A 26,702-nucleotide genomic window follows, 5' to 3' on the forward strand; every position below is an offset into this window, starting at 1 on the left:
ACACTTTGAATCAGCTCACAGTAAATTTTAGTCATAACGAGGAATAATAGAAAAGGGAGTTATTGAACTTATAATAATCAAGTCAGAAATGCCTCAAGTAGACTTGTTTTAAATTACTTTAAGGAATGTGAGACTGTGAACTTCCTTAACAATATAAAATTTCCTAATAGATGAGTCACTGATTGAATAAAGTAACTATGTTGCCACACAATCAGATAAAAATGGGTATAAAAACATTCAGGATGTGTGATGTGCTAGGCATGTTGCATATATATGAAAAATGAGAAATATAAAGCATACAACACATATTTATATGGAAACAAACTCCTATGCCTTCAAGGTATTCTTAAATATCCATATCATGTAGTTATAATGTATCTCTTGAAAATGCAAAATTTTATTTTCCTTCAGATTACTCAGACATTTAATTTTCTCTAAATATGAATGTAAGTTAAGAACTTTTTCTACACTATGTAAGTGTGAACAACTACTGAGAAGTCAAACACAGTGTTTTCATTGTAACAGCTTCTCTAAATGGTCCCTACCTACCTGCTCCAATTGAAACTCAAATCTCCCCCAAGGATGCTGATTCTCCAACAGGCTTCTCAGGGATGCCTGTGCTTTCCTCCCTCACTCCTCATACCCTTAGGCTTGAAAGTGAAAGATGTGACTCCTTTGTTCTCCATTGGTGTTTCTAGAGCCTTCCCTCTCTGCCTTCAGCTTGGACTCTCATTTCATGGGTCAATCTTTTCCTGTTGCCAGTAGCACAGACTGTGGTTTACTCCTCCTTATTCTTTGAAATCTTATCTCCATGCTAACTCTATTTCTCTCTGACACAACTTTTACATTCTTAATTATTTCAGTGTATAACTGTGTGGTCTTTCCAAATCCTGGAATCTATGTTATTTGGCACTAGTCCTCCTTAACTGTCACTTTCATGCCTGTACCTTATGCCTCATCAACATTAATATCAAAATAACTACAGTCCCAGCCACCAAATTTTTTCCCAAATAGTCCTAACACATTAAAAATGAAAAAAGGAGGATTTCACAAGCTCTTACACTCAAATTGATACACTTATATTTGACATTTTTATTACTTATGGAAATTGTGCTAGGAAAAATATATGTGTACCAAAATATACTCAATATTGATATTCTTATATTTGACATTTTTCCTATTATTCTGAATAAATCTGGAGTAAATCTAGTGAAAGTCAACTTCCCGTTCATATATTCTGTTTCTGTCTAGGATACAATCAAGGATAATGCTTAGCAGTTACCTTTTCTCTCTCCTTCATCTTTAATTTAGCTTTCCCTTAAGCCAACAAACAAGTTGTCACGCCTACCTAAATAATAATAAAAATAATAACCATAACCATAACCACAATCTCCACTTCTTTTTCCAACAATAATCATATTGCTGTGCTTCCCTTTACAGAAAAACATCTCAAAACAGTTTTGTCCACTGTTTCCAAATTACCTCTCGTGTCTCTCCAAGGTCACCAGTGTCTTCCCTCTTTTCCCAACCCTTAGTCAGGCCTCAGTCCTTGTTGCTTGACCTTTCATCCCAGCAGTGCATGATGCCCTTGATCATATTTTCCTTCTTAATATTTTTAGTCTTGATATCCAACAGGTCATGTTTTCTGGGAACTCTATATTATTTTTTTCTAGTTATTGTACACAAATGACTCCTAAATTGTTATTTTTGTCCTGCACATCTCTGGATCCCCAGACTATAATATCCAATTCCTACTTTCCATTTCAATTGGAAGATCAAATAAACGTCTTCAACCTAACCTAGGCCATCTCTTTGACAACCTTCAATACCAGAGTCTTCTGGGTGATGCCACTGGCACTCTGGAAGCGACATGAACAGAATGGTGAGTGGGCATCTCAGGGGTAAGAATTATGGTCCTTAATCTCACCATTTTCAGTTGGGTACTGACACCTCTAATGATGGCTAGAATCTCCCAGTTCAGAGATCCTGCTAGCACATATCTCTCTAAACTTTAGATCGAGGGCAGAGGGAAATCCTTAGAGGTTAGTAAAAGGCTGGAGATGTGGGGGTCTAACTCTGCCCAGTGATGTGCCCCCGTTCCTCCTTATTCAAGTCACATCTCTTTACCTTCATTTTACAGAAGTGATAGCACCAGTTCCTGTGACTTTTGAGTTTTCTGCCATTTAAATACATTTGGTCCTAGTTTCCAAACCTTTTCCCGATATGAAAAAGTCATTAATATCAAAACGACTAAAAAGTCAACTAAACTAAAAAGTGAACTAAAAAGGCATTTAGTATTCAGCCAAGTAAACAACCAGTTATTCATCTTCTACCTATTTCCAAAGCTCCACTGCTGTTGATTACTTTCTTTCTCCCCTGCTTTGGTAGTCTCCTTTCTTAAAACTGAAATAACAAAAACAAAAGTAACTTTTACTAGGGTTCCTGGAAAGAAAAAAAAATCAAATTGATTAATATGCATTCAGTCCACCATGTTAATTTAGAACTGGAATGGTCAGTTTTACGTTTAAAAAGCTACTAAAAATAATAAAACCATTTTAAGACCAAAAAAATTACTTCCTACTACAATGTATTTGCTGCAATTCCCATATTAATTAATTGTTAAAACCATGTAATTAATAGATTGATTTAGGGGAGTCACGCAGTAGCTTTGCATGGTGATATTAGTTACTTATTCATTTCAGGTAACATAATTTTATAATGTCATTTAATGCCTCTTTAAAGACAATTAAAATATTATTGCTAAAACTCGAGTTGGAAGAAATCATTTCATGTCATACATAAACTTTAGGTGAAGACAGATTGTATATCTTAAAAGTCAGAGATAATTATTAGGCAAATTAGACAGTTAATGATTGTCATATAGCATAAACAGGATAAATATCATTTTGCTAAATTAACTACAGAATTTTTTAAAGTTATTTTGTTGATGACATTTTATGAGTCATGACTTGAATTGGTATGGGTAAAAACTCTAATTGTGTAAAAACTTTTTCATGAATTTTTTTCTAATGTTCACAATTTTGCAGACTTGGTAACATTAATCATGTTTTACATATGAAAAAAGCAAAGTTCCAAGAATTCAAATTACTTGCCTAATTTACTTAAATAGAAAAGTTGGAATTCAGACCCATACTTGTCTAACATCACAATCTATTCATGCCACGGAGTTCTCTTTTAGCTTGAAAACATTATGATGTCGAATATATTCTTAGTTAACTTAGGATATGAATCTCTATTAAGTGAGCCATTCCATAGCACCATTATCAAACCCTCTCCAGATGAACTGATTGACTGATCTAATTTATTTTATGATGAAATATTCCCCTTTATACAATGCAGTTAAGATATTTACATACTAACCAACATAACATTTACTTTGTTAAATACAAGGGTATAGTACTGACCAAAGTCGTCTGCATTCACAAGCTTATAACCTAAATAGAAAGATGAGATGTTACCCAAATAGTTAAACAGCATCAGAGTGCAAGTGTTGTGAAGGAGATAATATGGTGTGCTACACACACACACACACACACACACACACACAGAAAGAGAATATATATACATATTTGTGGAGCATAAACAGGAGAACCCCCTTTTACTAGAGGTTAGAGATGCTTGCCGAGAAAGTTTGCATAGGCTGAGTCCTGAAGAAAACAAATAGATAAGAAAATAGTAAAGTGTGAGGAAGAAGGAAGAGCACATATAGAGAGCATAATGACAGAGAGAACATGAATAAATGAACTGGGAGCCATTTAAGGAATTAACAAAATGTATAAGAATGTCCCTATTCCTCTGTTATTCCTTTGTTCCCTGCATGGAGGATTAGAGGGGCATAGTTTTTTCTTTAGTTTTGTTCTAAAAAAAAAAAAGAAAAAAAAAAAAACCTGATTACTGAGATTGGTTTCATTGTGATAAGATTTCCATTGAGTCCAGCCCTCTGTAGGTTGAAGAAAATAGTTTGACTTCCCAAATCCTTGCCATAATTAAGCATTCTGCTAAAATCTGCTACCCACCCAGCATATTTTAACTAAGATGATGAAGTTATAATCAACGTATATACTCTCTACTTAAGCCATAAAAATGTACCCCTTACCTCTCTATATACCAACAGAGTACTTATGCTAAGAAGTAAAAGCCAAAATTATTTTTTAAGAGACGACTTCCAATAACAGGTTGCTACCCCTAAATCCTGAGAAAAATTTTTAGCCTCTTAGTAGCCTAAAGGTATACAAGTCCAAAAATTTGGAAATGTTGGAGATTTGAATTTTCTTATGAAAACACACTATGGGTCAATTGAATCTCAAATGAAATTCTTCAATATGCTGAAACAAACTTCCACATAATAAATATAAAGCATGTCAATGACATCTTAACAAATTAAAGATTAGTATGCTATTAAAGCATATTTGAGTTTTCAAAATAAATGCAATTCACTTGACTTTTATGGTCTATGTAAGATTAGAAAATATTCAATTGCTACCCCATGGATCTCAAAGTATGGTCCCATGATCATTAGCAACAGCATCAGCTGGCAACTTGTTAGCAGTGCAAATTCTCATATATCCTAAACTCTGTGGGAAGGTACTTCGTATTTGTGTACTAACAAATCTTATGGTGATTCTGATGCTTGATACATGTTGGGATCCACTACCCATTCCAAATTGCCAAGTTGGCTGTTAGCTCAGCTTTACTCCGAAGCTACAATTTCACTCCTCTCCTTTTTCCTTCCTAAACCACTTAGGAATATACATTAGAAAACCTTATGACTATGAATACAAATATTTCTTACAAAACAAGTTTCTAAGCAGCAATTCTGAATCAGCAAATGCTTCACTGTAGGAGTCATTTGCTAATGCTCTTATATTCCATTTATAACTCATTTGCCTAAAGTAGGATTGTTTTCTTATGAGAGCAATAAAGAATGCTATGCTTTCCAAATTACGTCAATGTAATGTTTTCCACTAGTATTAAATGTAAAATAATATGCATTTATTGAAAAATAATGAAAACAATATTACAATAAAATTCAGATAATTTAATAATGCTAACAATCAAATATATTTTAATATTACTGATTGTAGCTCAAGGAGGGTCTAAGTCATTTAGATTATAATGGAGCAAATAAAAAATAGGCTGATTTTGAAAAAGAGTTCTGTGATCCATTCAGGACTTTATTGGTTGATGGCAACAGGTCTTTATTAAATAGAATTTCCTTTCAAAATCTATTTTTAATTTGATCAATTAGGATAGGTCTGTAGCAAGTTTCATGCATGTAGTCATAGTTAACTTTGGCCCATATATAGAATGAAAAGAGAAGGCCAAAAGAAAATATTTTTGTGAAGCAAGATAAAGGATGGAGTGGGAACATGTTTTTTAAATGAAAGGTTGACAAAATTTATGATGAGGAGAAAAAATAAAATGAGGGAATAATCAATCATTTGAAAATGAAGAAAAGTGGTCGTTAAATCATTGCTTTAGACAGTTGTCTGCCCTATCCTTTAGAAACTGTGGCTCTGGAAGAACTCCTCTGATGATTAACTTGCAGAGTAGGAAATGAGGTGAGAGGGAATGTGAAGGAAATCACCAGTTTGGCTGGACTGAGGGAAAGTGAAGAGAGTTGAATGGACTAATTTGTATGTATGAGATCCTTTTAATCTGGGCATTCTTAACTCTGACTGCACCTATATTTAGTAGACATGTCAGAGGATAAGCAACTTCTTATGCTAAGAAGTCATTTTTACTTCTTTAAGATGATTGTACTCCAGCTAGAGATAAATTACTTTACACTCAGTTGATGACCTGAAGAATTGGATGTCTAAAAGTGAAAAAACTTTACATAAGTGTAAATTATAGATAACTGGTCATGTCAAATTACTCTGCTTTTAAGGACAAAAACTGCTCTCTACCGAGACAGTAGCAAATGGGTTTGTTGTGGTGGTTTCTATCATCATATACTAATGTTGCCTATTATTGTTTTATAATAATTTTAAATTCCATAATGCCATATAATTTTCAAATTATTAACCAAAAGTTGACTAAATATATAAAAAATTATTAACATACCCTCATCCATATCTACGTATTTAGAGACGTTCTGTTTAATTACTGGGCAGCTTTCTCTCCACACAGCTGATGCTTAGTATTGTCTCATTCAGACTCCAAGACCGTGCTGTCCTCTTCCCACTACACAGTAGTTCCAGAATATTTTATCCCTTGGGCAGCTTTTTTTCAAATTGAAATTTACCTATTATAAAATTAATTTATTCAATTTTTAAAATATTAGCAAGTGTGTATTTTCTAGTCTGGTAACAAATGATAAATGCAATAAAATTCTAAATTCTACCTTTGAGGATATAATATTCGATATGGTTTAGCTGTGTTCCCCCCCAAATCTCATTTTGCATTGTAGTTTCCATAATCCCCATGTGTCATGGAAGGACTGGGTGGGAGGTAATTGAATCATGGGGGTGGATACCTCCATGTTGTTCTGCTGATAGTGAGCAAGTTCTCATGAGATCTGATGGTTTTATAAGGAGCTTTACTCCCACTTCACTCTGTACTTCTCCTTGCTGCTGCCTGCCATGTGAGGAAGAATGTGTTTGCTTCCTCTTCCACCATGATTGTAAGTTTCCTGAGGCCACACCACCCACCTGGAACTGTGAGTCAATTAAATCTCTTTCTTTATAAATTACCTAGTCTCAGGTATGTCTTTATTAGCAGTGTGAGAACAGACTAATACAATATTCCAAATATTTCCAAATTATGTCAAGATCTATGCAAAGGTAATAACAAGGTTGTGAAAGAATTTCTAATTGTAAAGTATGAAATAAGATCAATAAAATTATAGTGAGACTATAAACATCTCTATATATTTTAATGTAGAAAAGCAAAAAGAATAATTTCAAGTATATGATGGAGGAGGAATGCAGCATCCTTTTATTCTGAAGTTAAAGAGAAATATATTCTGTGAAAGATAGAGATAAATTAGCAAGAGAGAACCCTAAAGAAGCGCATTCATTTGACATCTTAAACATTAAATGGAAGGCAGGACAGGTTAAATGGTTTTAAGAAATTCTCCTTAATGGAAGCTTATTTTCTAAAGACTTTATCTAAAGTGGAGTTAAGCAAATGATCAAGGAGTCTAGCTCTTTTTATCCATAGCAGCAAACAGCTCCTCTGTGCTTAATAAGTGAGTATATGACAGCTATGGCAGGAGCTCATTATGGCTACTTGCTTCTAGAAACTTCAATTATTACTGTCACTGTACTTTGAATTCAAAAGGACATTTTGATTCATGTTGCTCTAAAAGGTTTTCCCCCACTATGAAAATGTGTTTAGCAGATAATTTTATTTTGTTTCCAATGAAAGGCATTAGCTTTGAAATGTACAGATAATACTGCAAAATGCCATTATGATTAAATACATGGGACACAAAATTGCTTTTGTGAAATTATTTTTTTCTAAGATTATATATTTAATTCACTTTTCTCCCCCTAAAATAATGTCCTGAGAAGCTACCATGTGGAAGAAAAAATTATTATTTTTAGGTATTATCAAAGGATAAAGAATAGCAATGTAATATCCTTGCCCTAAAAGTGTTTATTTTCATATAAGAGAGATAAGTCTTGTACCCAAATATGTGTACTATGTGGTAGAAACTGAAATTAAATGTGTGTGGGATATGATATATAGGATTCCTCTGATCTTGCCACACAGCGGCTCCCTAAAGGAGCACCACAACCTAACCAGGATGTGGCAGAGTATATCTAAAAGAGACAAAGCAAGAATATGAACTTTAATACTGGTCACTAAGCCCCAAGAATGAATGTGTTTCTGTTCTCTGCCCCTGATGTATATTATTGGGCCAGGTGAGATACCAAGGACTTCTCTAGCTCTTTTAACAAATGTCGGAGAGTAAAAGAAAAACAAATCCTTTTTGAGCAGCAGTTCTCAAACATTAGTGTCCATCACAATCACCTGAAATGTTTTTTAAAGCAGAGATTGGTAGGCATCATAACTTGGATTTCAAGTAAGGTCGAAAAGGGATACTTTCCTGGTTCAGAGACCAGACTTAGAGAACCATTCCTGTGAAGTGTCATGGTGGAATTACCCTCTAAATCATGTTGCATAAAATTTAATTAAAAGAAGAGAGAAAAGGAGACTTGCAAACTTCAAGCCCAGATGCAGTTTATCAAAGTAGATTCTCTATATTCTCTTCCTGCGCTTCACAAATGTCAAACATGCTATTTTCTTGTCTCTATCCACATTGGAAATTTGGCCACAAAATTAAAGATGGTTGTATGTGTGTCTGGGTTGAGATTTGGGTATTAGAAATAAAGAGCTCTAATAGCCTTGGACCCTCTATAAAGCTTAGAATATGTATACAACTATATAATGTCAAGGTGAAGCAGCGTAAAATCTATGTATAGAACCAAACAGATCTAAATTTATTCCTGATCTATTTCACTTAACTGGCTAGTTCACTTAGGACACATGAGATTTTTGTATTTTTACATTTATTATAGCCTAATGGATTAAATAGTATCTTCTTATGAATGTGACATTTGGAAAGAGAGCCTTTGCAGACTTAATTACATTAAGATAAAATCATATGGATTAGGGTGGGATCTAAATCTAGTAAAACTGGTGTTCTCATAAGAAGACAATATGAAGACACAGGGACACAGACACACTGAAGACAGCTATGTGGCAATGAGGTAGAGGCTGGAGAGACACAGCTACAAGTCAGACAGCACCAAGGATCACAGGCAACCACCAGAAGCTAGGAGGAAGTAAGGAAATGATCCTCCCTCAGAGCCTCCAGAAGGATCAAACCCTGAAGGCACCTGGATTTCGGTGCAGGGTAACTTGTTTTTCCCCCTCGGCCCATCTGAAATGATTCCACACAAACCTATAATTCTAGCAAAATTAAATATTTTCCCTATATAAAATGCCATTCTCTACCAATTTAGACCTGGTCATTCGCTATGCAAGTACATTTTTTTTTGCGGGGGAATGACATTCTTTAATTGTAAAACAGCACATATTTTTATTGATATATTTTACTGTTCTAAACTCAAGTGGAATAGCTCATTGGACCCCCTTCCACAGCCCAAGGGTGGTTCCATTAATTCTCTATTCATTCATTTGTGATTTAACATTGTTAGGGGAGAACAGAGGACGAAGATTTGCCTTGACAAAGGTCATGCCTTTATTGCAACCTTTTACAGTTCTTTGAAGCCTCCCCAGAAATGAATGTGGCATTTTTATTCAGCATCAGAATTTAATTTGTTGAATTCATTTGAGACCTTTGTTTGTGAGCTTCCAGGGTAGGTGGAATTTAAAGTCTAGTAGGATTTGGGAAACCATGTCGGGTTTGCTTTGCTTTGCTTTGCTTTGCCCTTCCAGCACTCTACTTCTCCTTTCAGCATCTTGATCCTGGCATTGGGTTTGCTTGTGGGGAATTTAACAGAGCTCCAGCCTCCTCAGGAAGTGCCCTACTGTCCAAGATCTACCGGGCTCCTTCTCCTTCACTGGAAACCTGTCCTTAACTGGTGAGCTGTTGAGGGGAAAGAAAAAGTTAGACTGCATTTATGTTTCTAGTAAAATAAAGAAGTAGGTCTAGCTAATATCCAAGACCCCTCGAAAATTGAATTTTTTTAAAAAAACGTCAGAGTGAATACAATAAGCTATGCTGTTATACATTTAGAAAATTTATTCTTACTCTATGCCTTCTTTCTCTATACCTCCTCATTCCAACCCAGCTTTGTGTTTTATACTTTTCAACAAGAGTGTTTGGGTGAGTAGGAGAGAGAGGCAAATCTGCCTTCAGTACCCAAAAAAATGCTGTCAGCTACTACTTGCTTGGTCAGCTGTTTCTTGAAACTTCTCAACCTTCACCTAAACATTTACCCTTTAAATTTTACTTTATAATCTAGCGCATGAGTAGAGGGTTCTAAAGCAATAAAATAATATTTTACTGGAAAAATTTGAATTTATACAGGTTCAATGCTCTAATTTAATGTGAATGATGTTTTTCGTACACTGACTTTTATGGTACTCTTAATGTTGTGGTATTGCATGCCCCTAAAAAGTTTGTTTTATCCTTAAAGCCCAGAAAGTCTAAATGGGAAAGGTACCCTTGTTGCAGATAATTTCAGACATTTCAGGTAAAAGTCAATCTAGTAAGTGCAAACATTCACAAAAGGGACTGAACTGCGGAAATACTCAAAATACATGTCAAAGAAAACATGAGGATTATGGACAACCAAAATCAATCTTTTCAAGCACAAAAAGTCCTTCCATAAAGACTTAGATTCTCTGTGACCATAATCGTAGCCTGAATAGAATGTTCTTTCAATTTGGGGGCTGCAGTCATTTACTGAAGCATGTATTGATTGAAAAAGCCTTTTGAGAATTCTGATTATCCTAACATTTTTCACTTGAAGTGAAAGGGGCAGCTTTTTTATTTCATTTTATGCAAAATTACAGTAATTGGTGTCTGACCTTTTTGATATGGACTGTTAAGCATTGCACTGCTGGATCTCTTCACAGAATCAATTATTTTAATTATGGCTATGTGACAAGAAGAATCCAGGACATAAACAAGAAAAGAAGATTTAAAGAAAATAAAAAACAGATTTTTTTCCCGCATAACATAAAAGTTATATTAATGATAAACATGACCAATTATGGGCTTTTAGCATTTATATTTTAAATCTAATTTTCATTTCCAAATAATTACCCCTTCATACACAAAGAATATTTATGTAATGAGTACACTGAATGAAAAAATGGATTCTCTCCAGAAATAGACATAGAAGAAAAACTAAACAACAATAAAAATCTAAATATGTAACCCAAAAATGCTGTAGAGATGTCAATTCTTTTAGAATGCATTTTATTGCAAGACTAAGGAAAAGAAATATTTTAATAACTACCTTTTATATAACAATGTAAACCCAGGTCCATAAGACTGAAAGCTATCTGAAGAAAAGGTTAATAAAAATTGTAATGAAATAACTATTATGTAAGATAAGTTTTCATTTTCAACCAATAGGAATGCCTAAAATCTATTTTTATTAACCCCTTTCTTTCCAATAAAGACTTTGAGTGGGTGATGCTAGCATATTATACTCAGCTCAGTAATCTTAATCTACCTCTCCTCATATGTGGGTTTAACACTATCATCTGCAAAACTCTATACAGATGCTCCTCAGCTTATGCTGGAGCTACATCACTCAACTTACCATATTCTCAATTGATGAGAGGTTCATTGGGCATAACCTAGCATAGTAAATCAAAGAGAGTACTGACTACATATCACTTTCACCCCACTGCTAATTCAAAAAATCAAATTATAGGTCAAACCATTTTAAGTTGGGGATCATGTGCACTTACACACATATAGACAACTCAAACAGATTTCATCTTCTCTTGAGAGCCCAAGTCTATATACATATTGAAATAATTTACCAAGAGAATTGTGCTTATACATATATGAACACAAAATGTGCAGAGATTGGAGGAAAATGATTTTTAAGTGATATTTGTTAGCATGTATAATCATTTTATTTCTAAAATGACGAAATAAGAAAAGAGTCTGAACATTTTGCTTTCATATAACCAAAATATATATATATATATATTTTTAAAGACAAAATTATCTTGAAAAGTTTATTAACATAAGTAACAATAAATCATTCAACTTTTCGGTCTTCAGGAAGTTTTTAAGGATTAAATTTCAGAAGTCCTCATGTAAACAAATCAGATTTGAATAAAGCCCTTATGATGAACTTTTCAAATAAATTTTTAAAATTTTTTTTTCTTAAGATGACAATAGTATTAACATGATAGTATTAACTTTTCTTATTTTTATTAAAATTAGCTCTTCAAGACTGTTACTAACAAATCTTGATTTTTATTACTGTGCTAGGGTCAGATTTTAATCACTAAGTTCTTTCTCATCACTGAAATATGTGCTTTTCTTTATCCTTGGGCGTCTTGAATCATCTGATGTTGAGGGGCCTCCTGAACTGGATTTCCATTTTTTTTGTTCTTCTTCAATTTTGGCTTGCTGGAATGCTATGGCCTGACTGAAGCTGTCAAGAGCAGGATCCTCCCCTTCATCTTCACTTTCTTCTACTTCCTCAATTTCTTCTTCTGGTTCAGGAGCTTTCTTTTTTTTTCTTTTTTTCTTTCTTCTTTAGCGGCTCAGGTTCTCCAAGCATATAACCAAAAAAAAATTGTGAAAAGAACCAGGAGCAGGATACCCTAAAGGAAGTACATGATCATGATGGTGAACCTTTGGAAGTCTCTCCATCCCTATTGACTGGTCCTGACTCCGTGGTTCAGTGGAAGCCACCTTGCTGGTGGTAGGGACAAGCAGGACAGTATGACCAATTGTCTTCATGAAATGTCTTATAAAACAAGAATCAGACATAATTACTGAAACTGATCTGAGAGCCCCGAGGCTTACTAGCCAGCTGAAGGACCGTGTTAGAGGTGATGTCAGCCTGTCCACTTACAGGAATAGTCCCTGCTGCACGCACCCCCCCCAAAAAAAATTGTAAACGTTACCCTTCAGGGAATCTGGAACAGTACTTTATGTGTAGAGTTGAAATTTTTAACTTGCCTCTCTTCTGAAAAAATAGTGTATTACACCTTATTAAGGTACAATAAGAGACTTTTAAGTGCTTGTGAAAACTAGAAATTCATGTAACTCTCAGATGACTTCAGGGACCTCCCCAAAATGACACTCCTCTTGATAACTGTGGTGAGTTACCCACAAAGATTATATACCCTGTGCACAGTTATCCCTACAATGGGAATCACCCAATTAGAAATGGTGGTATGGTTTAGGTTCCTGATTCTATTTGCAGTAGTAATGACATCACCTCTGAAAGGCAAACCACCCATCCTCAATTCACAAGCCAATGCTGTTATGGAGGACAGAATTTCCCTACACTTCTTACGGGCTATGGAGGAGTTGTGCAATTACTAATATATTGTCCTGCTATGCATGCATTAGATCCTCAGGCAAAACAGAAAGGCCAATTTGGAGAGTTGAAGGTGCCATTTGATTTTCTAAGGTATGCTACAGTTGCTAGAGGGATTTGTTCAGCTGTCTGGGTCCAGGCCCAGGAGGTCATGGTTAAACTCAGTACCCTTGATTAGCCTCCTCCTTCTGCTTGTCATTGTGTTGATAATAATCTTAATAAGTTTAATTAAGACACAATGATTAGTCTGGGTTTAGTCTGTTTCAGTCAGGTTAATCAGAGTGACTGACAGAGTGATGTTTTTTAATGGGAAATTTTACCGGAATGCAAAGAACTGTATTAATTAGGGATAAATATTTTGGGGGAACCAAGGATCTGTTGATTTCTTGCATTTCTACATGTCTGATAAACAGAGACATTGACACTTCTGTTCCAGACAGTCTTTTCTAGAATGTTAATACACAAAATACTCAGAAGACAGAGATAGTGGTTCCTACTACAGTGAAATGCAGGTTTGTTGAGAACCAACGGCAGATAGAGCCAGTGTCTTCCTCTAGAGCAAAGTTCATGCTCACTGTCCATCATAAAAGTTTTGGGCTCATTACACTCAGGATTCTTCTGCAGAGGGATCCACTATATTTGCAGGTTTCACAGGCTGTCTTCTTTTTTAAATTTAAATTCAAATTATTGTTTTGAGATAAGGTCCCAGTCTGTCACTTAGGCTGAAGTGCAGAGGTGCTATCACGGTTCATGGCAATCTAGACCTCCTGGGTTCAAGTGATCCTCCCACCTCAATCTCCTGAGTAGCTTGGAGAATAGGTGCACACTACCATGCCCAGAAAATTTTTTATCACTTTTATTTTGTAGAGATGATGTCTCCTTTTGTTACCCAACCTGGTTTCAAACTCATGGGCTGAAGCAATCCTCCCCGCTTAGCCTCCTGAAGTGCTAGAATTACTAGCACAAGCCCACCGTGCCAGGCTAACAGGCCCTCTTATCACACTGTGGTCATTAGGAAAACAGCCACCCAAATGACGATTTATTGGCTATTGTTATTCCTGTGAATAATACAGTCCTTTGTGTGTGATCAAGAGCCTCATGTCTTCTGTCAGCCTCCATAAAATTGTGGCAGACTCATTTGTTTTCTTGAAATTAAGGTTCATTCTCAGATTCATAATAGTTCTTGACATGCTTTCTTCCTGTAACCTGATTCACACATAAATCATGCTTTCTTTTAAAATTTATTTGCAGTTTTATAGGGAAGATGGCATTAACATTCCTCCTTTATCAGTTATTTTTCAAATACCATGTAAATCAGTACATTCAGAGCCACCCATTACTATTTTGTTTATATCATGTGTTTTCTTCCTTCAACAAATAAAACACTTCATCAAAGTGTCCAGATGAATGACCTGACACTGGAGGAAGGACTATGTAACATGCTTTTCAGAAACATAAAGAATGTAGCATACAGAACCTAGCAAAGCCATTCTTAGAAGGGTTGTACACAACTCTGAGCCTTCCTATTGCTACATATCAACATATTTTGCAGCATGCTAAATAAACTAATTTATTCAAGAAAATATGCCTGTCTTTGGGAAGAAACATTGAATATGTTTACTCATCTGTCATATATTCATCACTTAGTTAACTACACAAAAATGTGATCCTTGTTTAAAAAGAACTGCTCAACATGCAAGCTTTTACATGTTTTGTTATTCAAAAACAGATGAAAATAACTCATGGTGCTAGAAATAAAGACAGCAGTGGTCTTTGGGTGGAGTCGTAAATGGACAGTGGCATGAGGCAAGCCTCTACAATGCTGGTAATATCCTATTTGTCATCCCGAGTGCTGGTTACGTGGGTTAAAGCTATGCACATAGTAGTTTTTGTCCTTGTCTTATTCTGCATGCAAGTTATACTTCAATAACAAGGTCACTTTAAAAATGTAGCATTATGAGTGTGCAGAAAAGGGATCCTTGACGTGGAGGCCAAAACATTTTCTCAAGGAAAGTAATGCCTGAAGAGTCATATAGAGTGGAGTTGACATAATATTAGTAGAACTGGAACATCAGGAAGTACATTTGAGGACAGAAGGCTGCATGAAGATGTGGAAGGAAAGAGAAGCAGTAACAGTGTTGAAAAATTCATGTAAGCAACCACTTGTAAAGAAGGCATTGGAGACAGTATAGGGAAAGATTCTAAGAATCTTTTTTTATACTGTCAAGGAACTTAGGTTTTATAAGCCAATAATGAAGAAAAGTCTCAATATTTTGGATTGACACGTCCTTTTAGTACCCTACTGAGGACTGATTTAAGGGCATCAAAGTGGAAGGTTCTCATTTCCAGTACCAGAGAGTCAAGGCTGTGGATTTGAGATCTACTTAGGGTTCAAATGAAAAGATTAAATTGGTACCTGCTCCCTTGTGTCTATGTCCAAGGTGTGTCTTGAGACGTGTTCTTTTCCATCAAATTCTATAGGTTCACTAAAGAATGAAACCAATGGCCTCTCACCTCCAGATTAAGGCTCTGTCAAAAATCTCCTATTTCTTGGGTGTCCTGCATTTTGTTTCTTGGGTGCCCTGCATTTTGTTTCTTGGGTGTACTGGATTCTTAAGCTTTGATACGTTGGGGGCAGGGGGAGGAAGAGGACACAAAGACTCAGTTAGGAGTTTGCTAGTATCTTTATTTAAATCTGCAAATGAAAAAAAATTACCCAAGACAAGATATTAGTAGACTTTATCCAGTGGGGAACCGCCAGTGGCACTGTTGTAATACTCAAGTTCACATTTTTCTTCAACTTTTCTTTAAGGGCCAGGTGGAGGGGCTCTCTAATTTTAGGTGCACTCATATGTAAGCATTCTGTCACTTTTTATTTTTGCAATTGGTATCCAAGGTTTTCATTAACTATACAGTACAAATCCTTTTTATATTGCAAATTTTTGTTTTCCTAGGGTTATAGCAATGCAATGCCCTTGAAGGTTGAAAATATGTCTCATTCAGCCCAGTTGATTTTTGCATACTGATTACTTTATATCCCAGCAGTTAATCATCAAGCTTAGTGTCATTTCAGATTTCTTAATTTATCCTTATCTCAGACCACAGACACAGAAACATGCAAAGGAAAAAAGAAATGTGAAGTCTGACAATGAGTTTAATTTCTATGACTTCCTTTTCCATCCATTACAATCATTATAATTGTGAATGTTCCCTTGACATTGAGCTCTTCCACTTACATTTGTCTAATGACTATGCTAAAATCAAAATGAAAATGCTTTTTCTATTAAAGAGTTTGCAACATGTAGCTTATGAAATATATAACACAATCAATATAATTATGCACTAAAATATGTGTATGTGTGTGGGTGTATATATATAATATATAATAATAGTATGTTATATATGTGTTATATTATATATAGTATATATAGTATATTATATATAATATATATGTGTGTGTATGTGTGTGGGTGTATATATATATTAATATATAATATATATTATATGCATTATATATATATATAATATATATATATAATATATATTATATGCACCCACACACATATACACATATTTTATATATATATATATATATGTAAGTTTACACAGAGAGAGAGACATTCTGCTTCAAAATTCAGAAAGAGAAATGTTCAGATATAAAAGTTTATTAAAATTATTTTCTTTGGCTCTTTATGATATTATTTTTCATGAGAAAATGTAGAAATACTTTGCTACAAATTACATACCATACATTTATCTCAATGGGATGTTTGTTATAACTATTGAATATAGCTTAATTCTGAATATAATATATGCTTTTAAATGATCTTTAAATTTCAATTTTCTATTTCTCTCTCTCTGATCATCTTACATGTTATTACTTCTCAAAGTTGGTAAACATTTACTGAATTTTTACTATGCTTAGTATAAGAACCATTTTTTAAAATATTCAAAGAGGTGAAATATGATAAAATTATAATATTTCAAAATTGTACTAAAAGATATAGTATTATATGAGACATAAAATATACATAAAAAATATTATTTGTGCCCACCAAAAGGAATACTGTTACCTGGAAGAAATAAGAAAGATTCCTGATGTGGTTACTACTTAAGAGACTTCTGAAATTTAAAATGCAATTAAAATGTCTTTCTTACTAATTTATCTGTAATATTATTTGATGTGGTGCTATGCATAGTAAAACGAACATCTCACATGCTATTTTATCTAGTAGTAATCATTTGACAAAGTTTTAGCCAAGGAAACATAAGCAATAGTCTGTCAGCTATCTCTGCACACATTTTTGCTCAGCACATCTTGTTCCTCTCTCCTACTTCATCTTCCTTCAAAAAAAGTGTTCAAATATAGTGCCTGAGATTGAGAATCTGACTTGTAACCAGAAGAGTAAAGCTACCCACTAAGGGTTATTTAGGTATAAAAGACATGAGAAGCAGTGACCTTGGTGGCATCCTAGAAAAATTTGGATCAGATATGAAAAGTCTGCCTTCCAATTTCCTCTCAATTGTGATTAATAAAACTCTATGAAGTAACAAACACCACCCTACTGGCAGCCAAAGGCAACCCCACTGTCACACTTATCCAGACAAAAGACTGAAATTTACATAGAAAAGGTTCATATTTTCTTGTAATTTTCTGACTAAACTAACATGTAATGGTACTGATTTTTGATCCACTTGTTGAATGTTGCATTTTTTTCTCCACAAATAAGAGGAAAGTAAATTAGAAATATATTAATTGCACATGTTCTTTTTTACATATTCAGATTAAATCACCACAATGGCACAGAGGTTACTTGTCACATCAAACTCATAGGAATCATAAACCATAATTAATAAAACCATTTTAATTCATTTTACTAGTGAATTAAAGCATATAGGCAATTAAAGACACAAAGCAGCCTTCTTTTGGAGACATCAAGACTGTCAGAAATAGCTTCTCAGTGTGGTCCTTTATCTCTGGCTTCTAGATGCATCCTGGTTTATGTTCAATCAGTGAGATTTGTTCCAAGAAATGTAGGTAAGATGATTATTGAGATATGAAGTAATATCTTCATGTTGTATCACATTAATAACATGGCTTATGTGACTTATCCCATTTTTCTCAGTCAGCCATGACCATAAATTAACAAAACACAGTAAATAACCTAAATAGACCTGGTATGTCCTGATAAAAGTTTCATATATAAAACTGTTATCTTTTCCTTGGTACTAACACATTCATGAGTTTATTAAAAGTTCTGTTTACTAGAATGACTGTAAAAAAGATTTGATTAGTATCACTCCTTCTTCCCAAGTTTCTCAGATATAAGGGAGAAATGAGTTATACACCTTTTTTTGCCCACGACCCACCATCAAACTGGTCTTGCTGTGACCTCAGTCTTCTTCATTCAGAAACAACATAGAGTAAGTCCTTGCTTCTCAAGTCATTTCCAGTTTGAAAGCCATCAGATTCGAATTGGCATTTGTGTGAATGAGAACAAAATTTTATCATGTTGAGTACTGAGATTTGTGGCTTTTAAAATTTTGCAGCTAGATATTTTTATTAAAATAGTGTTTTTTATCTATAAATGTACATCATTATGCCTTTTCCTATACCATTATCAACAACAAGGTGAAAGAATAACACTAGACTACATATTTTTCAAATAGACACACTCTTAATTCATTTCTCCCAAATTCTGTCATCTTAGAATACAACCACATACAACCATTACAGTGCCTGTCAGGTTCTATTAACCTCCCGAAATAAAAACCACAGAAGGTATTGGTGATAATTGTTCTGTGGTATATAAGTTCAGAAGTCATGATGGGTATACTAAATAATGACTTATTCCCTCTCAAATGAATTATGACTACCTTTTTGGTTCTATTTTACATTATCCTTGTTAATTACTAAAATAATTTTTAACTTCTTACAAAATTTTCTTTTACTCAAACTCCCTCATTTTGGTGTTAATAGTTCTTTAGTGAAAATATATCGTTAATCTATGTCTTCCAAACTACATTCTTGGAATAGCCAAAATAAAAAGCCACTTAAATAATTTAAATTCATAAACCAGAAAGTTACATAAACACTTCTATGTACCATCTATTTTAGTCATATACATATACTTCTAGATTCCACCTGTATTAATGCTACCTGGTTTATCTATTAGAAGTATAACTGAATACTGGTTTAAGCAAACTTGCTATTTAATTTTTACTCATTAAATTTGTCTAAAAAAGTTCAGGGCAGTTCAAACCTTCTCTACGCATTAAGTGACCCAAACCAACAGACGCTCTGCTATGTTATACACATTGTTTCAAAGATCGTTCTGGATATTAACATCCGGATGGTAGCAAGACAAGGAGCATGGAAAAGTGTGAGTGGGAAAGTCTGACAGCAAATGTGGAGGTGGGAGGAAGTCAATCCTGCTCCACTCTATTGGTGGCATCAGGTTTCCAGGTGAGAATAAAAAATGTCATCTAGCTGTACAGTCTAGAAGAAAAGGGAATGGGTTTTGATGATTATAATCAGTCTCTGCTACTATATCCATAACATAAAGCCAGTTTTGAGATTCCTATTCTTTTTGTGTGAAAGCTCAAAATTTCAGTTCAAAACACATAAAAATGACAAGGTCTGTTAATAATTTGCTTCTCTGCCTAGACATTTTTTAAGAGTGCTAATTATGCCCAATTAATAAGTAGTGCATAGCATCCATTAGGAGGCTTGGTGAGACGGAGATTTTTTTTCGTCATAAGGTGTCTGTCACAAGACAGACCTCTCTTCCCCATGGACAAGCCAACATTATTTCTTGCCAAATGACTACTCATCAGCAAAGAGTCACCTATCACCATGACACATCCCTTTCTTGCTTGTGAAATGTCACGGTATTTTTTCCTTAAGATTTTTCTAATATTTTATGCATGTTGGATACAGTTTCAGAAGATTCAATATTAGGCATTTTTATCTCCAAAACAAGTCATTCATTGAAGAGGACCACTTACCCGCCTCTCTTTTATTTTTTTTTCTTTATATTCCCTCAGGGTCATATTTTACTTCCTCCTGATTCATACTGGTATTGATTCCATTGTTATTATTTAGAATATTTTGTTTCATTTTCTACCATTTATTTCTTGTATAAAAATTCCTTGTTCTTTCTCTTATAATAGAAAATAGAAAAAAAATCATGAACATGGTTTGTCACCTTCAGTCCACTCATGAAAATTAGTCTGAATTTGTACATGCAGAGCTGTACATTAGGAAGCTCTTTTCAGGAGAGAAATAATGAAAAAAATATTTCAGACCCAAGCTACGAAGGTCACTGTGAGAATAATTTTTTAAAAGATAATTAAAGTGAGTCATATTGCTGAGGCATAAATGCAAAGTGTGAAATAATGTTAGTAGGAAAAAGCGTGGGCAGGAGAAAGTTAAAGATGTATCTGAAGTTTAAGTGTATATAAAACAACTGGGAAAATCAGAAGAAAATCATACAGGAATAAATATATGTATTTATTTTTAGGCATAGGTATCCATACTTAAAGAGAAAGATAATAATAGCACTGACATTTTAAAAAGTAATTTTCTTTAAGGGTATATTTGCTCTTAAGCACCTCCTGGAATACATCATCAGACACTATTAGTGACTATCCTGGATAATTGTTTATGTGCAGGAAATAGGTTTATTTTGCTAACACTTCTGCAGAATACATACGTGCTGTTCATAAATAATACGTGCACTCGATCTTCAGTGGAAGAGTCTCCATCTGCAGTGCCAGGCTACATGAAGGATGGCATGTCGAGATGTGAGGAACAGTACTCCTGGGACGGCTGGCTGCAAGTCTACACCTGCTATTTCACTAACACTATGCAGCTCTGGACAAGCTCCAACATTTCAGGACTCCACTTAATTTGTTGAAAAATGAAAACAACAATATGAAGTATAAGTTAAACAGACAATAGCTTTGAAAACTTCTCAGGCTGAAAAGGAGGTTACAGCAAGAATTAGAAAAAGGTTTCCCCTGTTCTCTTTCTGATAAATGCCTAAATGTTACAGAATAAATATAATAAATACACACATGTTCAGCTGTCAATCTTGAAAAAGTAATATTAATGATATATTGACAAAATTAGTATCCGAAGAGCAGTTGAAAGGGATTAATATTAACTGTGCTGTGCATGTATTATATGGCATGCTTTTTGCATTATTTTCTTGTGTTGTAAGAACATAAGGAATATTCAGAAAATATTACTTAAATATATGATAATGATGGACATAAAAGAAAAAAGGAACACTACTAAGTTGACTTCTGTTATTTTAGTTTCATGAAATTGATTAGGCATACTGTTCTAATGTACAGAGTAGGTCATAAATAACCAAAGGGAATAAAGAAAAGGGGAAGAAAGAAAAGATGATATTTGGATATATGTGGTATTTTTTTATGATTGCATTTAAAAATTTTTAGAATAAGATTTCTTCCTTTCCTTCTTTCTTTCTCGCCTTCCTTCCTTCCTTCTTTTTTGTGATGGAGTCTCACTCTCTTAACCAGGCATCATTAGTGAAGTGTGGGACTGGAAATAAATATACACAAAGTTTCAATAAATTCTCAGACCTCCCATGTATTTAATTGGACTATTGAAATTATGCCAGAAGGAGTAAACTCATTATTATTCTAAGGGAACCTCTGACCTTCCCTTTTTGTAACTTACAGGCATTCTTCATCACAAGGCCCAACCTATATTATCTAGTGGCAATTTATTCACATTTTCCCTGACACTTAACATAGTAACACGTAATTTCTTCATCTCTGATTTTATAACAAACCTCACTAATGATGTTTCTCCCTGCTGAATTGCTCTTCTCACAACTCCGTAAGGTTTTTATTTCACTCATCTTCAAATCTAAAGTCAAGTAACCCAAATTCTAGTTATTCTTTTTTGATATCCCCTATGGGCAATAGTCACTAGTCTGAACATTAAAATGCTTTCATCTCTGCTGTGGTGTTAGCACTTAATTGTTTATAACATTGATTTCGTTCACTAGACTGCAATTTATTTCTGTGTAGAAGCCAGTTCTAATTCATCTTTCTACTGCCCCAGTTGCTGAGCATTCATCATTCAATCACTGCAGTAATATGAAAATACGCTGAATGAACAAAAACAGCTCTTAAAAAACTATCATTTCTGGGCTGTATGACAAACAGAATGTCAGTGGATAATACATATAGAGTAAAAAAGATGTAGTGTAGCTTCTTATATGTAAGAATGTACACCAACAAATCAATTATAGATGAAAAAATTCACAATGACTAGCTGTGGTGTGTTTAATTTTTGTTTAAGATATTTGCAAACACGCGACAGCCTAGGCTAATTTAAACAGGTTCTGGTTTTAAAGTATAATTCAGTTGTAGTAACCTGAGCAATAGAGAAAAGAGTGTGCTGTGATAACTGAGGTGATGTGATGACACTTATTTATGCATCTCTCTGGTTGCTGGCAGAATCTAGCTCTGAGTTTCCTAGCAACAGTAATGCGCACATGTGAATATGCCCATGTAAATAGCAAATGCAATGAATAAAGTTTCCATTCACTCATTGAGCTGACAGTTTGAATTTTCAGACCGGGTTGGTACTAAACCAGTAGGTTTCAAGATTGCTTAATTGAGGCCTAGGTTGGGTGGATGACACTATATGAAGTTTCAAAGAGGAGTCACTTGATTGCACTAAGCTATGTGGTGCCATATGCCCAGGTGTGGCAACGTGGTGTTACTTCATTCTATGTATTTTGCAGATTTGACTGGTGGAGCAGAATTTAGGAAGTTTATGGAAGCAATTTGTTTGTCCAAAATACCTAAGATGAGAAAGGAATATATCAACACATAAAAAGTGTTTCTTTCTTTTCATTTTGAAAGAAGCCACTGAAATTTTGTCTTAAAATCACCTTTTGCCTCAGAGGTTTTCATGTTTTCTACAACCTTCATTCTTTAGGAGTTACGTGTGATTACACTTCTGAAGACCACTGGGTTATATCAGCACATAGACTCACAGTGATTAGCAACTAAGAGTGATGAATGTGATTTTCATGTTTCTATCAATAGGATACTGATTAGATTTTAGTTATGAAGAAGTGTCTATATCTTTATGGCAAAATGTTTGTTTATATTCACACATTAAGATGAAAGGGAGCAAAATAAAGTCATATCCCACCTCCAATCCGGAAAACTATTTTGAATAACATTATAATGTTGTTGTGAGCAATGACTGTTAGGATGTAACTTAGGGAAGTGGATGAAAATCACACTGACACTAATGAAACTTGGTGCACAATTTTAAAACTTAGTGACTAATGAAACTTGGTACACAATTTTAAAGCTTAGCCCTTCTTACCTCAGTTCTGCTTGTAAAATGTTTTGGGCATAACTAGTTCTCATGTATGAAGTAAATAGAGGTAAACAGTATTTTAAAAATCTTTTTTTTTTTTTTTGAGACAGTCTTACTTTGTTGCCCAGGCTGGGGTGCAGTGGTACATTCTCAGCTCACTGCAACCTCTGCCTCCCAGGTTCAAGCCATTCTCCTGCCTCAGCCTCTGGAGTAGCTGGGATTACAGTGCCTGCCAATGCACCTGGGTAATGTTTTGTATTTTTGGTAAAGATGGGGTTTCACCTTGTTGGCCAGGCTGGTCTTGAACTCCTGACCTCAAGTGATCCACCCGCCTCGGCCTCCCAAAGTGCTAGATTACAGGCATGAACCACCATGCCCAGAAAAAAATCTCATAGAACAAGATTTCAACCAGCGTCAGATTGCCAATTCCTACTCTTTCCTCTCACTCTTATTGACCTCATTATGCACGATTTTGCAAACTTTTATATAATGGGAAGGGCTAATAGAGGTAGGGTCATCTATACTTTAATAACTGTCATTTTAGTGTATTAAAGTGCTATTAAAGAAGTCCCACTGTTGTCTAATTAAGCAAAACTATTTAGATGTATTTATGAATTTTGAGCTCCATCAAGTTAACATAGTAAAATTGTATTATATATATACATATGTGTGTGTGTGTGTATGTTTATGTGAATCATCCATGTGACACGTGACATAGCAGATGTCACAATAAACCCTTCCAATATAAGGTATGGGTGTTTTCCAAATGTAATCATAGACAATGTGGTGTGATACCACCATTTTGAAAGATTTTTCACTAGAGTCGATAGGTATAATACATGTTCACCTTTATGTTTTCTTAGAGTTTTCATTAAGACTTTTTCACTAATCCATTCAACCAACTCATTTTTAAGAAATCATTTTCTTTGTGGCACATTCTCCCATCTGCTTCAAAACAAAGAGCAATAAAGGTAGAGTGGTTTCTGAAACTCTAAGCTGATATTGCCTTGTCTAGAATCCCAGCTCATCATTTCCTTTGCAAAGTTAGACAAGCAGTGGCTTCTTCCAAGCTTCAGATGCATCCCCTGCTTGTACTGAGAAAATACACAGTTGTGAGAGCTATTGTTTTTAAGTTTTAGTTTATTTTTTTGAAAAATAATAATTTTGATTATTTATGGGGTATAATGATATAATGTAATGTTTCAATACACGTGTATATTGTGGAGCAATTAACTCAGGCCCCAATTAGCATACCTAGCACTCCAAATATTTATCATGGTTTATAGCAAGAACGTTTAAAAGCTCTCTTTTGGCATTGTTGAAAGTATATTAGTGAAAGCCAATTTAACAGGAAAAAATACTATTAAACTTAGTGCTATACTTGTAATCCTAGAGAAAAATGGAAAACGCTCTGGAATCAGAGTGGGATTCACAGCTATAATGTGTGATGCTTAATTTTTCCTCAGTTTTTAGGGTTGGTTTTCTAAAAAGAGAATAAGGAAAAATAGTGTAGGCAATTGTAAATTGTAAAAAATGCAAACGTATAAGGAAAACCAAACTGTGCAACATATTTAAATTTAAGTATAAAATATACTTAATGTCACAAATCAAATGTTATGCTTCTGGGTTGTTCTTTTTTTTTATACTTGTGAAATAAAACTAGTGAAACCTTATTGAGAAATTGTAGATAATGTTAGTGGAGTATCACTTAATAAACAGTTGATGCTGAGTTTTAAACACGTTCCAGCACTATATTTTCAGTTTATCAAAAAGTCACAGAAATAACTTTTAAAAACAAATTTCCAGGTCTCAAAGTTAACTTACTAAATTATATTTTCAAAATGAGAGTCCTGGAAATTAATATTTTTATAAATATTTATTTGGTTTAGTATGTTTGTAAAAGGAAATCTAACAAAACAAAATATAGCTTTCAAATTACTGTAATTAACGGTGAAGAGTAGCTTTGTGTGGGTGAGGCAGAGGGATTCTGCCATTCTAATACCATCTATGTGGTGTTCCAGTGGCTCATGTAGACAGCAACACTTTAACTGAAAATGCCCAAGTCTGTTCCATTTGCAGGAAGGAAAAATTTGGGCGATTTTACATCATTTACTACTGCATCAAATTACGACTGGAGCTCTCCTCTCTCCTGGAGCAGCACATAGTTTTCCATGTCTAGAACTGTAACACCATTGTACTCATCAAATTTAGTTCACAACTGGACTGAAACAACAGACCCCTTCAGATTCTAAATTGCCACATTATTTCTTCAAAAATAAATAAAATCCTTTCCAGAAACAAAAAGGACTTTGCAAAATTGTGTTCATCCACTAGAGCAAATGTCCTTGCCTTTAGAGAAAATAATTTTTTTCCCCTTTTAGAATTAAATTGTTTTTCCCCTGTGCAGTTACTATCATGAAGCTTGGTGCAGGCACACACAAAAAAGGAAAAATCGAAGTCTAGAGAAGTGTAATAAAGTCACCGGACTCTGTGACTGTGTTCATTGTAAACAACAACAAAAAAATTAAATAATTTCTAATTAGATACACTTAAAGCAACATGACACGAAAAAGTATAGACAACATTCATAGCCAAGTAAAACAAATTCCATTTTACACCATATTAAGGAGGCAATATTAAAATAAAAACTTTCATTTCATCCATATAACCCAGTGTGTATTCTAATCGTAAAAAATTACTATTAATAGTTTATTGCAGAAAACAAGAAAATAACAAAAGAAAATTGGAGAAAACACCTGATATTTTACCATTAAAGGACAATTACATTTGGTTGTTAGTGCTTCCATTTTTAAGAAAGAATTATCTTTATTATACACCTTCTTCAACCAGATTTTAAAATATTAAACTCTACCTATAATCTTTTCAAAAAACATATAAATATTATTTGAGACCATTGGTTTTAGCAACTACCTAGTATCCTTTTTATTGTGGTAAGAACACTTAACGTTAGATTACTATCTTTATAAATATTTCAGTATATAATCAGTAATGCTAACTATAGCATTATAACTATAGTTATATAATTATATATATATATAATTATTAAGCAGAGTATTTTATGGCAAATGTCTAGAATTTAATTATCTTGCAAAACTGAAACTTTATACGCTTGAGTAGCAAGACTCCATTTCCCCCATCCATCAGCACCTTGCGACGATCATTCTACTCTCTGCTTATATATGTTAATTTTATGTCTTATAGAAGTGGAATTATGCAGCATCTGTCCTGTGTGACTGGCTTATTTCACTGAGCTTAATATCCTCCAGGCTTAATGGTGTTGT

This window comes from Callithrix jacchus, chromosome 13 (assembly GCF_049354715.1).
Source record: "Callithrix jacchus isolate 240 chromosome 13, calJac240_pri, whole genome shotgun sequence".
NCBI lineage: Eukaryota > Metazoa > Chordata > Mammalia > Primates > Cebidae > Callithrix > Callithrix jacchus.